We start from the raw sequence: 14,981 nt of genomic DNA, 5'->3' as shown, positions 1-14,981 counted from the left end.
GAACATATATATAACTAATTAGCCAATTTATAACTAATAAATTAAGTTGCGACACCCTAGAACATGAAAACACTTTGTTTCAAGTGTTAAAGATCACAAGGATTGCATCCGAGTATTGGTAGGGCAAAGCTAGTGTGTTTGGAGTTCAAGGGTAAACTCCCTTGGAGTTTACGGTTTTGATGGTCATGACCCATGGAGTTTACGGCAGTAAAATCTAGAGTTTACGGTCGTAAACTCTAGTCCTAATGACCATGTGTTTTTTTGTGGTTTAACAAGCCTATTGAAGCATTTCTACTAAGTGATTTGGCCTTTGGAAGGGACTAGGGCATCAAAAACACTCCTTGGAGGAGTTTATGGCCTCATGGACTTTTCCCTTTGGGTTTACTACCGTAAACCCTCATGGAGAAGGGTATTGTCATGTTTTCAAGTCCTTAACACAACTAGGTAAGAGTATAAGCTAGTTTGTAAGCCTAAGGAAGGAAAATGCCCAACTTAAACACAATTTACGGTGTTTACGGTTTTGGGAGATCCCCAAACCATAAACACCAATAATTGATGGTATTTGATGTTTTTCAAGGCTTAAACACAATAAGGAAAGGTTTAAACATGTCAAGGATGGTTTGTACATCAACTAGGACTTAGATTACGGACTTAGGCGCACTTTGGTGCCATTTATGGTGTTTACGGCCCAAGAACCTTCTTGGACCGTGAACACCTCCAACCTTGTGTTCTTGACATAATTTCTTGACGTTTAAATGCAATACTAGCTTAATAACTCTCAAGGATGGAAGTACTTACTATTAGAAGGCTTGATTTGAGCTAAAAGGCCAAGAACACTTAGTGTGTGTTCTTGGTGTTTTGGAAATCTAGACAAAATACATATATGAGTGGATGATTAGATGTATAAACACTAGATTAAGTGTTTTACTAACTTGTAATGGTTAGAACACTTACAAGATTGAAGATTTGGAATCAAAACTAAGATGATACTTGAAAGAGTTTTTGGAGTTTACTCTTTTGTGAAATTGGGGAATAAACACAATGACTAGACTTTTGGGGAGTAAACTCATACATAGGTATGAGTTCATGGTTTTTGGGTGATTTTTCACCCAAAACATAAAAGTTTTGGTCGGGAATTTCTAAGACGCGAGGTGTTTGCGGTTTTTAAAATTCAAAACCCGAGACGACACTTTCTTTCCCCCGTTCGTTTAAAAATAATATTAAGAAAATCAAACGAACTTTATATTTCTTAAAATAAGAAATAATGACATTGACTTATGATTCAAAGTGGTTGACTTTTAAGGTTTGACCGAATGGAAATTTCGGGTTGTCACATCATCCACCTGTTAATGGGAATTTCGTCCCGAAATTAAAGTCTAAACAATTAAAGTAGTTACAAATAACTAAGCAAAAAGATGAGGGTAATTCAGTTTCTTCTGATCCTCACGCTCCCAAGTGAATTCCGGTCCTTGCTTGGCGTTCCAGCGAACCTTCACAATCGGGATACGGCTTTGCTTCGTCTGCTTGACTTGTCGGTCCATGATCTCTACTGGTTCTTCCACAAAGTTGAGGCTCTCATTGATCTCGATCTCGTCGAGTAGAATTACAAGAGTCTCGTCGGATAGACTCTTTTACAAGTTAGATATGTGGAAGGTAGAATGTACGTTACGAAGTTCGTCAGGTAGATTGAGTTTGTATGCTACAGGGCCGATTCTTGCGAGAATCTCAAAGGGCCCTATGTATCTTGGATTAAGCTTTCCACGCTTACCGAAGTGTATCAACCCCTTCCAGGGTGTGACTTTAAGAAGGACTCGGTCTCCCACCTGGAATTCCAAAGGTTTCCTTCGCTTATCAGCGTAGCTCTTCTGTCGGTCTCTAGAGGCTTTCAATCGTTCACGGATCTGAACGATCTTCTTTGTCGTTTCCCGAATGATTTCCGGGCCTGTGAGAGTACTGTCAGAAACTTGTCCCCTAGCTAATTGGGTATCACCCACCTCAGCCCAACACAGAGGGGATCTGCACTTTCGGCCATAGAGGGCTTCAAATGGAGCAGCCTTGATGCTCGTGTGATAACTGTTATTTTAGGAAAACTCGACAAGGGGTAAATGAGTATCCCATGCCTTTCCAAAGTCAATCACATAGGCTCTCAACATATCTTCCAGTGTTTGGATGGTCCTCTCACTTTGTCCGTCGGTCTGTGGATGGTAGGCTGTGCTCATGTCCAACCTTGTTCCCAGGGAATGTTGTAGCGATTTCCAGAATCTTGAGGTGAACCTACTATCTTTATCGGAGATAATGGATATAGGTACACCATGTAGTCGTAGAATTTCCCTAATGTATGTTCTCGTAAGCTTCACCATCTTGTTAGTTTCTTTGATAGGCAGGAAGTGTGCAGACTTGGTCAATCTATCGACGATGACCCATATGGTATCAAGTCCACCCGTTGTCTTGGGCAACTTGGTTATGAAATCCATAGTGATCCGCTCCCACTTCCATTCCGTCAACTCTGGTTGTTGTAATAAACCGGAGGGCTTCTGGTACTCGACCTTAACCTTTGCTCAACTAAGGCATTTACTTACAAAGGTAGCAATCTATGCTTTCATATTAGGCCACCAGTACAACTTTTTAAGATCCAGATACATCTTATCTGAACCTGGGTGGACGGAATACCGAGTGTTGTGCGCCTCGGTCATGACCAAGTCTCGGAAACCACCATGCTTCGGTGTCCAGATCCGATTCATGAAATATAAGGCTCTGCCACCCTTGGCTTTTAAATTTTTATCCATTCCTCTAAGGGATTCACTCGTCACGTTTTCAGGTTTCATGGCTTCAAGCTGGGCCGCCTAAATTTGCTTAAGCAAGTGTGAATGGATGGTTATTTTCAACGACTTGACTCTTCGACCAGAATATTCCTTCTGACTTAGGGCGTCTACTACTACATTGGCTTTACCCGGATGATAACGAATTTCGCATTCGTAGTCACTGAGTAGCTCGACCTACCATCGTTGTCTCATGTTGAGCTCCTTCTGATCGAATATGTGTTGTAGACACTTGTGGTCGGTAAAGATAGTGCTTTTCGTTCCATACAACTAATGTCTCCATATCTTCAGAGCAAACACAACTGCTCCTAGCTCAAGATCGTGGGTCGTGTAGTTAACTTCATGTGTCTTCAACTGTCTCGAGGCATAGGCGATGACCTTACCTCTCTGCATCAGAACACACCCGAGCCCTTGATTCGACGCATCGCAATAGACTATGAAGTCTACTATCCCTTCGGGGAGGGATAGTATCGGTGCGGTGCACAAAGCTCGCTTGAGCGTTTGGAACGCTCTCTCCTGTTTCTCTTCTTAGTCAAAAGCCACGCCTTTCTGAGTCAGTGTTGTAAGAGGTTTCGCAATTCAGGAGAAGTTCTGTATGAACCCGCGGTAGTAGCCAGCGAGACCTAGAAATTGACGAATTTCTATAGGCGTCTTCGGTGCTGACCAGTTCTCAATGGCCTTAATTTTGGATGGGTCCACGTGGATTCCATCTTCGCTTACCACGTGTCCTAAGAATTCGACTCTTCAGATCCAAAATCCACATTTAGAGAACTTCGCATAAAGCTTCTCCGTTCGTAAGGTTCCTAGAACTTGTCGCAGGTGATCACCATGCTCTTCCTTACTTCGGGAGTAGATCAGGATGTCATCGATGAAGCCAATGACAAGCTGATCCAAGTAAGGTCGGCATACTCTATTCATCAGATCCATAAATACTGTGGGCACATTGGTCAATCCGAATGGCGTCACCACGAACTCGTAGTGTCCGTAACGAGTTCGGAAGGCTGTCTTCGGAACATCCTCCTCTAGCACTCGTAACTGGTGATATCCGGATCTTAGATCAATTTTGGAAAAGTAGTTCGCCCCTTGCAGTTGGTCAAATGAATTATCTATGCAAGGCAGAGGGTAACGATTCTTGACCGTTAGTTTGTTGAGTTCTCTGTAGTCGATACACATACAGAATGATCCGTCTTTCTTCTTAACGAACAAGACCGGTGCTCCCCAAGGCGAAAAACTCGGTCTTATAAAGCCCTTGCTGAGCAATTCGTTAAGTTGACCAGATAGTTCCTGCATCTCTGTTGGTGCTAATCGGTAGGGCGACTTGGCTACTGGAGTAGCTCCTGGAACTAAGTCGATTCTGAACTCGACCTGTCGTTGCGGAGGTAATCCTGGTAGCTATTCTGGGAAAATGTTGGGAAAGTTGCTCACTACTGGAATGTTCTTTAGTTCTTTCGTTTCGAGGCTCGTATCGACGACGTGAGAATGGAATGCATGGTATTCTTTACGTAGATACTTCTGTGCTTGAATACTTGATATAATACAAAGACTCGTACCAGGTTTGTCGCCGTAAACGATAAGAGTTACGTTGGACGGGAGGTTTAGACGGACTGCTTTCTCGAAGCACATGATGTCGGCGCGATGAAGACTTAACCAATCCATGCAGATAATAATGTCGAAGCTTTTAATCGAGACCGACATAAGGTCGATTGGAAATGAATGGTTATCTAGAGTTAAAGTACAACCTAAGTATATGCTATTCGTGCTTTCAGTTTTTCCATTAGCCATTTCTACCGTGAATTGTTCTTTAAGTGTGTGTGGTTGTTGTTTAAGCAAGCGAGGAAATTTATGGTTCACGAACCTTCGCTCCGCTCCACTATTGAACATAATGCATGCATAGGAGTTATCGAGGAGGAACGTACCAGTCACCACCGTCGGGTCTGCAACTGCTTCCCCATGGCCTATTACTAGTACTCTTCCTACTCCGCTTGCATTCTTCGCTTTGGAGCAGTCCCTCTTATAGTGGCCCGCCTCGCCACATCCATAGCAGGTCTGGCTCACGCCAGAGTCGGGGACTTGGGTGATCGGCCTCGCCGGAGATTTACAGAAACAAACTGTGTGTCCTTTCCTGTTGTAGTTAGAGCACTGCATTTCACGGCAGGGGCCGTTGTGGTGGTAATTTCATTTGCCGCACTTAGGCAAATTTCCAGCATACTGCCCCACCGGAGCAGTAGCAGCAGCAGGGGTTATTGCGGCATGCACTGCCACAATTTGCTGCTTTTTGGCAGCTCGCTGTTTCTTCTTCTTCTCCTCCCAGAACTTCCGCTTAGTTTCAGTGGGTTTGGAAGGTTCCGAGATGGCTAGGGTTGTTGTTGTTGCAGGGGTTTTGACTCCATGGTCTATGAGTTGTTGTGCCAGTCGCTTGGCACTGTCAAAGGTAGCAGCATTTGATGATAGGACATTCCCCTAATACGTAGGCACTAGCCCCCATATGTACCTTTTGATCTTTTTCCCTTCAGTGTGAACCATATTGGGGCAGAGGGTGTAACAACCTGAAGTTCGTTCCATTGCCGAAACACGTTTCCGCCTATAAATTCGTCTTTTTCAAATCATTTCCGTTTACGTTTTTAAAATTAAGTCATTTATTCCCAGACTTCTATTATGACTTAATTAGTATCCAAACCCATTAGAAACTCAAGAAAACACCCCAATATAATAATTGGATAAATTTTAGAATTTGTCCTGCCCGGTTACGACAATTTAATCGGGTACGACCAAAAGCCCCGTTTAACGTCGGTATCGGGTAGAATTCCACCGTGTCCATAACTTGGAACCTATTTAAAGCTCAAAAGACTTCATTTGAAGCCTTTCCTCTCTCTCTCTCTCTCACTACTCTCTCTCTCTCTCTGACCTCTCTCCTCAAACTCAAGAATTAGGTCCAAAATCATCAAATTTAAGCTACAAATCATCAAGGTAACTTCCCTAGCATCTAGTATAACATCTTTAGCCTTCATTTTCAAGTTTAAATCATGGAATAGGACAATATTCATGAGTTTATGGCCCTAGAACAGTCCTAGGCCGTGAACTCATATAAAATGGGTTTTGGAACCCAAAAACCATTCCAATCGACCTTTGGAGCTTAGATATGACTTACAGGCTTACCAAAATGGACTTAGAACACCTTGAACTTAATTTTTGGAGAGTAAACATGAGTTTACTGCCCAAGAACATGCTTGGGCCGTAAACTGCATATCATGGAGAGTAAACTCATTTTAAAGTGTTAAAATGTCATTTAAACACACCAACAACCTTGGAATAAATTCTAGAATCAACCATAAACGAATTAGAAGCCTTAAACTCAATGAAAACCCCTCCCTAAGGTGTTCACGGCCATAAACCCCCCAAGGATGGGTTCCTGGGCCGTAAACTCCTATAACATAGTTAAATGATGCCCAAAATTTCATCCAAGGCTTGTAAAATGAGTTCAAATCGCATGTGATTGTCCTAGCACCACCAGAACACATAAGGAATGGATATGGGGGAGTTTACGGCCGTAAACTCCTATTTTACTGCTGTAAAATCCATTAAATGGTCCATAAGTGAGTTAAATCGATTCCTATGCCCTAGATTTGATCCTAGCTAATTTTCCCAAGTCATATAAGGCCATTTAGCATCATAAAACCCTCACCCATGAGTTCACGGCCATGAACTCATGTGGAGTTGGTCTTAGGGCCGAAAACTCCATAAGGAGTTTACTCTCGAAGAGTAAACACATTATCCCAGCCATGTACGACCTTAGATGCCACCCGGGTCACTCCAAACACTTTATTTGAAGTGTTTTCGCATCTTGGAGTGTATAATCGTATCTAATTAGTGATTTAAAGCCTAATTAGATACATTGTATATCATTTCATATTACATAGGAACCTGGCGCGTTATCAAGCCCAGAATCGACACTTAGCATCCAACCGACGCGTTTCTCGACCGGTGAGTTCATACCCCTATCCTTTTTCAAATGTTTTTCAAATGTTTTCAGGGGGGAATACAAGCAAAAGTACAAGAAAATATTGTACTCAAACTTATTGTTTTCAGTTTAAATGTCTATATTTTGTATGTTTTTAATATCGAAAACTGTGTTAAATTAAATAGTTTGAATTACAAAGTTAGCTTTCAGACTAATCATAGATTTCTTGATAAAGTGTTACAATCTAAATTATATTTCATAATCTACGAATAATTCATACTAAAAATACACTTAGGAACAGAACGAATACGAAAAGTACAACTAGGAATAGAATGAATACGAAAGTATAACTAGGAATAGAACGAATAGGAATACTAAAGTAATAATGCAAAGATAATAATAGGAATAAGAATACGAATGCAAATATGAATACGAATACGAATACGAATAGGATTAGGAATAGGACTAGGAATACGAATACGAATGTGAATACGAATGCGAATATGAATATGAATACGAATAGGATTAGGATTAGGAGTAGGAAAACGAATACGAATGCGAATACAAATTAGGAGTAGGAATACGAATATGAATGCGATTACGAATACGAATAGGACTACAAATATAAATACGAATACAAATATAAAATACGAATATGAATATGATTAAGAATAAGAATACAAATATAAAGGCACGCATCTAGGTACATTCAAGTGTAACACAATTAGGATATCAGAATATATAGCTAATATAACAAGTATGATAGATAATCAAACATTACAATTGGGATTCAAACTTTACATATAAGAAAATATAGGATTTTCTTGGATAACAATCTTTTCGGAAAACCAAAGGGAACTTGTACATTATTAGAGAACAAACATCTTACGAACTCACCAGCTTTATGCTGATTTTCAAACTGCTTGTATTCTCAGGTCCATTTTAGACAGGTACCCAACGATCCTTTTTGGAGAAGACGGAGAATACAAAAGACTCGTCTCTACTTTTTTCTATTTATATATATACATATGTATCATCACTTGTAACACTTTACTTTTGAACAAATGTAAATTCTAATATGTAATGTAATGGTTGTTAACTTGCTTACTATGTACATTGAATTTGATACTCAACGTGGAATCCACCCCGGAAATGTTTCCGCCTTCGGTTTTCGGGGTGTGACATAGGGCCACCAGTTCGCTGAATCTGGCGGTATATGCGACTACGTTGGTGCCCTTCATGGTTAGGCTCCAAAGCTCCTGCTCTAATTTCTGGATTTTCCCCCTCGGGCAGTATTCCTCAATCATGAGGTTCTTCATGGTTTCCCAACCCATGTCATTCGCCACTACTAGATTTAGCGCTTTAACGTGGCCGTTCCACCACATCAGGGCTTTTCCTTCAAAGGTGCATGCAGCATATTTGACTTTGCTCACAACAGGGCATGAATAAATTTCGAAGACTGATTCAGTCTTCTCGAACCCTTGCGAGAGGGTAATGACTCCGCCGGTCCCATGAAAGGACTTCGGCTTGCAGTTGGTGAAATCCTTGTAGGAGCACTCTATCGAGCGCACAAGGAATTCAAAAGGAATAGATTCAACAGGGGTTCCACCTCTGCTGGCATCAGTAGAGTGATACTGAGCCATGGCAGTTGCCACTGCTGCAGCTACGGCAACATTCAGGGCTTCAGTATCGATGACCGGAGGAGGAGGAGGTGGTGGAGGTGCAGGGTTATTCCTGGGAGATTTGCGAGGAGCCATCTTTCATCTATAAGTTTATAAAGATAAAAAAATGGTAAGAATCAATTGTAAGTGGGGTGAGAGTGACACATGGACTAACTAACCATAGCCCAACAGTTGAATGAGTGTTTGAGATCACAACAAGAAGATTAGTAGGAAAACACAAGTGTACTGATTTTTCCCACAGATTAGGTAGTTCTCAATAATACTGGTATTAATGAAGTAATAAGTTCAGGGAAAATCGACCTAACAGTAGGTCTTACATCATACCATACGGAAAGTTTAACAGTTCCTAGATTCCTAATTAGAGTACTGAAAGTTAGGAATATTTTACAGACAAGTGCTACTTAGAACACAGATACTAAAGGCTATTCCTTAACCAAAAGACAAAGATGTACTAGACATCTTCTAACGGCGATGGGAATTCCTCGGGCGAACCCTGAGGTCTGCCACTTGATGAAACACCTCTTGAAGGTGTCGCTCCTGAGCCCTCTGACGGGCTAGAAGTTCCATGACTTCAGCTCGGGAGGCAGCCAGCTGTTGTTGTAGTGTCTCGTTGGTTCTCCTGGTCTGTTCCATTTCTTCTTCCAGACGGCGGATGCAGACTGTGTTGACACCAGAGTTGACATCAATCTCCATGACTCTTTCGATGGCTGCTCGACCTTGCTCACCATTACGTGCCATCCTGCGGATAATGACGGGCAGGGCTCGATCCGCAGAGCCACCTTCGCTGAGGTTGTAAAAGCTTTGGTCCCCAAAGTAAGGTAAGGGTTGACCCTGTTCATCTCTCCAGCGATTCAAGTTAGTTGCCCACATAGGTGTAGGACCTGTAAAAACTGGTCGGGGTTGTTGTTTGGGGCTTGACCTACTGGCGGTAGGTTGTTGACTTCAGGCTCAGAGTCAGATTCATCAGAAAAGCCTTCTGCGAGTTGATCATCCAAAGGGATTGGATGCTCATCTTCGGGCTCTTCTTCGATCAACCCAGCATTTCCTTCATTTGGGAAGTACAGGTCGCCATGATGGAATCCATCCATTTAATCTACGCGAGAAGAGAGGTATAAAAATCTAGTGTATAAATAGCTTGTAGTTGCACAAAATACCCCTATAGTATTTTAAGTTTAGGTTCTCCTGTTCTCCTTGTGGTATTGTTGGTAAGTTTTTAGACTTGTTAACATATCACAACCATTCTAGGGCATATGCTAATCACTCCTCGAACCAGCATAGTTGATCATGCTATGCCATTTCCAGGACTAACTATACATCCCCAAGCTCACTTGTGATGTTTAACAATCGTAATACTTTTGTTCTTGTCATTGTGACACTGATTTTAGTATGAATGCATACTAGTATACTTAAATAAATATTTTTAATATTTAAAGTATAGACTCTTGGTCAGAGTGTTTTAATCCCAAATGGGTTTATAGTTAGTATATCTTTTATGGGTTGATATATACTCAATTCACTATAAACAATGCTCTGATACCAATCTGTCACACCCCAAAACCATGAACGGCGGAAAGTTCTGGGGCGGAGGACGTCATGTGAAGTATCACAACACAGTATAACAGTAAGTAAGCAAACAACATCATCCATTGTATGAAATATATAATTTTAATACAAGAATATTCTTTATAATTATAGACACGAAAAAGTTAATCAAAATAATAAGATGAGTCTTGGATGCGCTCCATCTTCTCAAAAGCTGGCCTCGGTACCTGTCTACTGTTGACCTGAGAATACAAGTTATTTTGAAAGAGTTTATCAACATTAAGCTGGTGAGTTCATAAGTATTTTAGTGTCGGTGTTTGTAGCAAAACGTTTGAACGTGGTTTTAAAGTATGAGTTTGTAAACATTGGTAATAACAATATGTGAACATTTGTAAGTGTTTGTAAAAGTTTGAATCTCTCAGGAAAACCTATATTTTCTATTAAAAGTAGCCTTCTACCAAGGTGTAACCGTTTTGTATGTTCTTTTATTGTAAAAGTGTGTAATTTCCAAAGTGTAACTATCATTAACAAAATATAGTTTGTACATTAATGTTCAAGTGAAATAATCACTAAATATATGTAAAGGGTAAATTATTGTAGTACTGTAGTGTTGTATTATAGGAACTACTGTTGTACTAACTACCTTAAACCAGATTTATATTAAGGTATCACGTGATTAATTGTACCATACTATCGACTGGGTAACAATGACAAATGTAGGTCGTAAAAAGATATGACGTTTGGCACCCGCAGACCTGCAGGTCTGGCTGTAGCTAGCAGCAAGGTGTAGGATAGTCAATCTAGTATAGATCTATATGCAAACTCACACTCTCCCTCCAAGAGACTTTGGCTACAACTCGGGCCATGACATTGAAGGCATGATCCGATATAGTGGATCACAATTGTTAATGTATTCATGTATATGTAATGTATTGTTTCTTGTTCTAGTATCGTTGTATATGTTCTCTTCCTAGTATAGTTGTATATGTTCTTCTTCTACTATAGTTGTATATGTTCTTCTTCTAGTATAGTTGTATATGTTCTTCTTCTAGTATACGTGTATATGTTCTCATAGTAATGTAATGTATATGTTCTAATAGTAATAAGTACTGACTCATGAATGAACTGACTCATTGATCTAGCAATAGTATAAGTATGATCATGTGTTACCCCGATGGTAACTTACTAATTATGTAACTAGTAAGCATGAATATGGAAGAACTTTTATGACTATATATGTACACCTGATATATAATTGATATTGAAACGACCTTCGAACGGCTACCCGATATCCCACCAGACCACATCCAAATCGAGGAAAAGGAAATAGGGCGGACGGCCTTCCTAAGCCTTTTAAACATTGCTTATATAACTATACATATACGGGCATGAAATTTATAATAAGTATAACAAAGTTTAAGTAAAAGTATTTGATAAGTAAAAGAGTTTGTAAAGCAGTTTGAAGTAAAACAGTTTGATAAACAGTTTGAACAGTAATAAAATCATTGGTTTTGTAGTTATTAATCACATGTGATTGATGTAATAACTATAAATATTGTATCCCCCCCATTAAAGCATTTAAAACATTTAAAATTATTTCAAAGTTTAGTTAAGGGGTATGAACTCACTTGTGGTGAGTGGATTGGATTGAAGTGTCAGGTACGGTGCTAGGTGACAAATGAAGACTTGTACACACGCACGAGCCTAGTTATCATATAATGAGCATATATATAACTAATTAGCCAATTTATAACTAATAAATTAAGTTGGGACACCCTATAACATGAAAACACTTTGTTTCAAGTGTTAAAGATCACAAGGATTGCATCCGAGTATTGGTAGGGCAAAGCTAGTGTGTTTGGAGTTCAAGGGTAAACTCCCTTGGAGTTTACGGTTTTGATGGTCATGACCCATGGAGTTTATGGCAGTAAAGTCTAGAGTTTATGGTCGTAAACTCTAGTCCTAATGACCATGTGTTGTTTTGTGGTTTAACAAACCTATTGAATCATTTTTACTTAGTGATTTGGCCTTTGGAAGGGACTAGGGCATCAAAAACACTCCTTGGAGGAGTTTACGACCTCATGGACTTTTCCCTTTGGGTTTACTACCGCAAACCCTCATGGAGAAGGGTATTGTCATGTTTTCAAGTCCTTAACACAACTAGGTAAGAGTATAAGCTAGTTTGTAAGCCTAAGGAAGGAAAATGCCCAACTTAAACACAATTTACGGTGTTTACGGTTTTGGGAGATCCCCAAACCGTAAACACCAATAATTGATGGTATTTGATGTTTTTCAAGGCTTAAACACAATAAGGAAAGGTTTAAACATGTCAAGGATGGTTTGTACATCAACTAGGACTTAGATTACGGACTTAGGCACACTTTGGTGCCATTTATGGTGTTTATGGCCCAAGAACATTCTTGGACCATGAACACCTCCAACCTTGTGTTCTTGACATAATTTCTTGACGTTTAAATGCAATACTAGCTTAATAACACTCAAGGATGGAAGTACTTACTATTAGAAGGCTTGAGTTGAGCTAAAAGGCCAAGAACACTTAGTGTGTGTTCTTGGTGTTCTTGGTGTTTTGGAAATCTAGACAAAATACATATATGAGTGGATGATTAGATGTATAAACACTAGATTAAGTGTTTTACTAACTTGTAATGGTTAGAACACTTACAAGATTGAATATTTGGAATCCAAACTTGGATGATACTTGAAAGAGTTTTTGGAGTTTACTCTTTTGTGAAATTGGGGAGTAAACACAATGACTACACTTTTGGGGAGTAAACTCATACATAGGTATGAGTTCACGGTTTTTGGGTGATTTTTCACCCAAAACATAAAACTTTTGGTCGGGAATTTCTAAGACGCGATGTGTTTGCGGTTTTTAAAATTCAAAACCCGAGACGACACTTTCTTTCCCCCGTTCGTTTAAAAATAATATTAAAAAAATCAAACAAACTTTATATTTCTTAAAATAAGAAATAATGACATTGACTTATGATTCAAAGTGGTTGAATTTTAAGGTTTGACCGAATGGAAATTTTGGGTTGTCACAACAATGTCGGCCTATTATGTTTATGTATCGTAGGAAGACCCGGGGTTATCTCGAGGCACTACATATTGTATATGTTCCGGGTAACGATCAAATGTCGGGTGAAAACCGAGGAATGTTTGTATGCTAGGTGTCTTTGTCATTCTTACATGTGTGGTACGATAGGTTCCAGACCAAGGTCTGATGTCGGGGTAAGCCCGATGTACGTTTATATGGTCGTATGTTCTAGACTAGGGTCTGATCTCGGGGCAAGCCCGAGGAAGATTTATAGGTGCATGTTAGATTATACTTGTTGTCTTTTTGATACTTGTATGTGCCTGGTAGGAAGGTGATTGTCGGAGAGGTCCCGTATTTCATCACTAGTTGAGTATGGATGGGATCTCATATCTTAATATTAGCAGAGTAGGGGCAAGGCCCATGATAGGAGAGAACTGAGGGTGGGCAGGGGCCCATATCTTACTAACAGCAGGAGTGTGGATGGGGTTCCATAACACATGAATAGCAGACCAGGGGTGGGGTCCAAGATAGGCGAGGCCTAGTACCAGAATACACTAGAGTATGTTTTCTTTATGCGCTAGTATGCTATTTGATTGTATGTATGTGTATAGCAGGCATGGCCCAAAGATAGGCGGGGCCTAAAAGAGACCTATATGTTTACCGGGTGGGGCCCGTTGCCAGGCGGGGCCTGATGCCGGGCAAGGCCCGGTGCAGCGGGTGGGGGCCCAGTATGTGGTTATGTGTATGTGGTTATGTATATGTGGTATGTGGTAGCTTGGGGAACTCACTAAGCTTCGTGCTTACGGTTTTCAGTTTTGGTTTCAGGTACTTCCGGTAGCAGATGGAAGGGCTACGGATGATCGTATGGCACACACCAATAAGTTTTAGCCTGGGATGTTTTACTCTGATAAAAAGAAAATCTTATGACATGATACTCTGATTTGATATATAAACCTTTGTTTATGGATGAAATGATTTGATATTTATGATTTTATTAATGTTTTAAAAGGAAATTTTTGGTCTAGATTTTTGTGATGTTACAAGGGGTCAACACCTCGATCTAGTATCATATAGGTCCGAGACATGGTTCTTCTTTAACATGGGACCCTTCATGGTATGGCTGCAGGGCTGTGTGTTCAAAACCGAGGATATGGATCATGCATTGTGGGTTATGGCTAACCATCACTCTAGTGTTATGGAACCTGACATGTGAAATTTCCTTTCATGTGTTCTCAATCATCATCCAAGGGACCATGGTATTGAAGGGTTTTGAGCATTCTAACACTCCTAAAGTGTACATGCAACCCTAGAAACCTTGGATCTATGTTTTACTAAGATACATGCAAATTTTTTTTCCAAGGTTTTTAACCTATCTAGCATGGCATGGGAACTTGAATCATAAAGCTAGTAAGAAAACATACCTTTCTTGTTGCTTGGATTCCTTGAGAACCTTGTGAGCCTAGCACGTCAAGTGTGATGCCTCAAATGTCTCACACAACACCACAACACTTGGAATAACCTTGAGAGAGGACACTTATCACTCAAAATCGGCTAGCCCTCTTGTTCTTCACTTAGTAGTCCGATTTTGCTAGTCATGGGGTCCTCATATAGTTATGTCACAAGTAGGGTTACTCCATGTAAACCCTAATGTGCATGTCTTTTCATATTCCATGATCTATGGGTTTATAACCTCCATGGACTATCCATGGAGCACATTATGGGTTTAGCCTAATTCATATAAACCATGGATCATTAGCCCACTATACAAGAATGGATGATTTACACAATCAACCCTATATATTCAATTAGACTCTTTTTGATCACTTAATTAATTCCAAATTAATTCTTTGATCAATACTAATGAAATAATATTATTAATATATTAGAACTTATAATATATTAATAAACCTTAAGTGTCATTT

This window comes from Lactuca serriola, chromosome 3 (assembly GCF_051521515.1).
Source record: "Lactuca serriola cultivar US96UC23 chromosome 3, Lser_US96UC23_V15, whole genome shotgun sequence".
NCBI lineage: Eukaryota > Viridiplantae > Streptophyta > Magnoliopsida > Asterales > Asteraceae > Lactuca > Lactuca serriola.
This window is presented reverse-complemented; position numbering follows the sequence as displayed.